This window comes from Vicia villosa, unplaced genomic scaffold (assembly GCF_029867415.1).
Source record: "Vicia villosa cultivar HV-30 ecotype Madison, WI unplaced genomic scaffold, Vvil1.0 ctg.000556F_1_1, whole genome shotgun sequence".
In the NCBI taxonomy this organism is placed as follows: domain Eukaryota; kingdom Viridiplantae; phylum Streptophyta; class Magnoliopsida; order Fabales; family Fabaceae; genus Vicia; species Vicia villosa.
The window spans coordinates 431,946-435,565 of record NW_026705252.1 but is presented as its reverse complement, the minus strand read 5'-3'; the positions used below and the strand labels follow the sequence as shown (position 1 = coordinate 435,565).

Sequence of the window (3,620 nt, the reverse complement as noted above, 5' to 3'; positions counted from 1 at the left end):
ATAAAAGTTGTTAAAGCAATGAAGTAATTTTTGGTGCCAATTTGAAAGACAATTAAGTCATTTTACATATTAATTTTATTATTTGTTTCCAATTAATTTTAACAACTTTCCATTACTAAAATAAATATAAAAAGAATTCTAGTAAAAAAAGATTTGCAGATAAGAGAATTTGAAGATTCACAAAATATATTTTTATTAGTAAAAATTTGATTTTTTTTTTCATTTCTATTTCTTCTATTATTCCTAATTTTATTATTAATTGTTAGTTTTTAAATATATTTCATTTGTAGGTACAAACTTTGAAACATGAGGTTTTAGGAAAGATATTTTGAAAAAATTGAATCATGAAAGGGGGTAGATCAAAGTATTACTATATTTTGTTATTTATGTCTTTAGTTGATCTAGAGATGAAATTTAATTTTGGTCATGACATGAGTACCAAAAATTATTTTTCTAAATTTAAATTGCAAGTTATGTTTTTGCTTTTATTTTGTATTTTCTCTTTTTAATATTTATGAAGATTTGGTGATTACTTTCCATAAACTGTAAGGTTTGGATATATTCATGAATCTTGAAACCTTCATTTGACAGCATAACATCATAAATTCACAATCCCTATGGATATTTAAATATGAGAGGATATTTTTCTTCTACAAATTGTATTAATCACACAGCCCCTTTCTTACATTCAAGATGAGAAACTTTTACTTGTTCTTGCTTCACATTTTCCTAACCTTTGTGGTGACACATTCAGCACCTAAAGAATCTCTTATAACCAATCTTCCAGGCTTCAATGGATCTCTACCATCAAAGCACTATGGAGGGTATGTGACAGTGGATGAAAGTCATGGTAAGAACTTGTATTACTATTTTGTTGAATCAGAAAGTACTTCATCATCAAAGGACCCTGTTGTTCTATGGCTTAATGGTGGACCAGGATGTTCTAGTTTTGATGGTTTTGTATATGAACATGGTAAGTGTAATTATTTTGCATTATCTTTTTCACTTTAGTATTGTTGCTTACATCAAATAAATTCAGAGTGAAAAATGTAAACAATGTTTTCAATTGGTGATGTATTTCAGGTCCTTTTAATTTTGAAAAACCTGTCACCGAGGGAGCCTTGCCTAAGTTGAAACTCAATCCATACAGCTGGTCAAAGGTTATATATTTTTTTCATCTAAAAGAGAAAAATAAATTTTATTTATTTGATGTCATTCATCTAACAATAAATGTGATATTTTTAGGTGTCCAACATTATATATTTGGATTCTCCAGCTGGAGTTGGATTTTCTTATTCAAAAAATGAATCTGATAATAAAACTGGAGATAAAAAGACTGCTGCTGACACTCATACTTTTCTCCTTAAAGTAACCAAAAAAAACTTGACTCAAAATTTTTGAACACATTTAATTATTATTCTTGCTATATTGCTAACATATCTACTTTATTTTTGATAAAACAAGTGGTTTGAATTATACCCTGAGTTCCTTGCAAACCCATTATTCCTTGCTGGAGAGTCTTATGCTGGAGTTTATGTGCCTACTCTTGCTGATGAAATAGTAAAAGGTATTAATAAATATGATTATACAACCAAAATGTTGTATTAAATTAATGTACTAGTAAAATAAAAACTAATATGCATTATTATTTGGTTGATGTTGTTTAGGAATTGAAGCTGGTACCAAGCCCAAACTGAATTTCAAGGTAAATATTAAGTGATTATAAATTAATATAGCTTTTTAATTTTGTTGCTTTAATCTGAGGTGATTTAAATGTGTAGGGTTATTTGATTGGAAATCCTGTTGCTGATGAAGTATTTGATGGGAATGCTCTTGTTCCTTTTGCACACGGAATGGGTCTTATCTCAGATCAAATATTTGAGGTTTAATAAAATATTTTAGAGTTTTGTTGTTTATGAACTGCACTGAATCAAATTACATTCATATGATTGATGTTATGTGTTACAGAACATAACAAATGCATGCAAGGGGAATTTCTATGACACAAACTCTAGTGATTGTAACCATTGGTTGTCAAACCTTGACGATGTACGTAAATCAAATACACTACCATTATTACTCTAAATTGAAATGCTAATTTATGATTTATAGTTTTTAATCATGATTTTGTTTTAGATTATTGGTGGCTTAAACATATATAACATTCTAGAACCATGTTATCATGACGATAATGAGGAGATTCAGGAAAACAAATTAAAGTTGCCATTAAGCTTTAGGCAATTGGGAAAAACTGAAAAATCTCTAGCAGTAAGAAAAAGGATGTTTGGTCGTGCATGGCCCTATAGAGCTAATGTTAGAGATGGAATTGTGCCAACTTGGTCACAAATTACAACCAATAGTCTCAGTGCTCCTGCTTGCGTTGTAAGTTACTTAAATCGATACTTTTTTTTTTATTCTTAATAATTCATATTTATACATATATTGATTGAATGTGTTTTAGTAACAAAATTCAACATTATATTTAGGACGACGAGGTTGCTAGAAATTGGTTGAACAATCTGGAGGTCAGGAAAGCTATTCACACTGTGGAGGTGAGTATTCTATCAAAGGATATCATATTCATATCTTACTGTATTATTATTTTTTGTCTGTAAACGAAGTAGTAACAATTACTAAAAACTCACATACAATTGTGAGTATTAGGGTTTGAATCTTGTTGATGACGTCAAACCTAACCATTAAATAATTTTGTCTTGTTGAATTAGAATTTGCAAACTACTATTTAATAATTTTGATCATTGTGATAATACAGGAAAGTGTAGTTAGGAGATGGGAGTTATGTGCATTCCAACTTGAATACGATCATGATCTTGGGAGTATGATCCCTTACCACAAGAATCTTACTTCCAAAGGATACCCAGCATTGATATTTAGGTTAATCTTCCAACATAACAACATTGTTTTATGTTTATTCTTTTTAAAGTAACAACATTCTTATCAAAATTTGTTGTGTTTTTTTTTACAGTGGCGATCACGACATGTGTGTCCCGTATACCGGAACTCAAGCATGGACAAGATCGCTTGGATATAAGATTGTTGATGAATGGAGACCATGGTTACTCAACGATCAAGTTGCAGGGTACTTCTAGAGGTCATTAAACTTAATGTCTTTATTTAATGTATAGAGGTTGAGTAAGTTTTCTTTGCTTGGTTTTAGGTTTATACAAGGATATGCCAACAATCTCACTTTTCTGACGGTAAAGGTATGTGTATAAAAATATATTACCCTATGATAAATTAATTTAGGTTAAAATAGTCTTAATATACTATTTAATAATATTTTTTACAGGGATCTGGACATACTGTTCCAGAATATAAACCAGCGGAGGCATTGTACTTTTACAAACAGTTTTTGGATGGAGCTCGTGTATAAGAAATAAGAGATCACAAAATGATAATCATTTAAAATAATTATCATTTACTTGATGGAGTAGTTCGAATGTGTATGAAGAGAATAAGTTAGTTCAGTTTTCTCTTTGTACCTCTCAAACATACCATTTTTTTAATAAAAGTGTGAATTAATTGCAATTTTTGTCTTCTTATTTATTTATTTATTTATTTATTTATACTAATAAATTTAATCATTTATTTTTTTATTT

The 3,620-nt window shown here is 29.0% G+C and overlaps 1 pseudogene; it reads left to right on the top strand.

Annotated features, from left to right (window-relative positions):
* Window positions 1-693: 693 nt before the first annotated feature.
* LOC131629325 (serine carboxypeptidase-like 20) lies at window positions 694-3,394 on the top strand (annotated as a pseudogene).
* The last annotated feature ends 226 nt before the right edge of the window (window positions 3,395-3,620 follow it).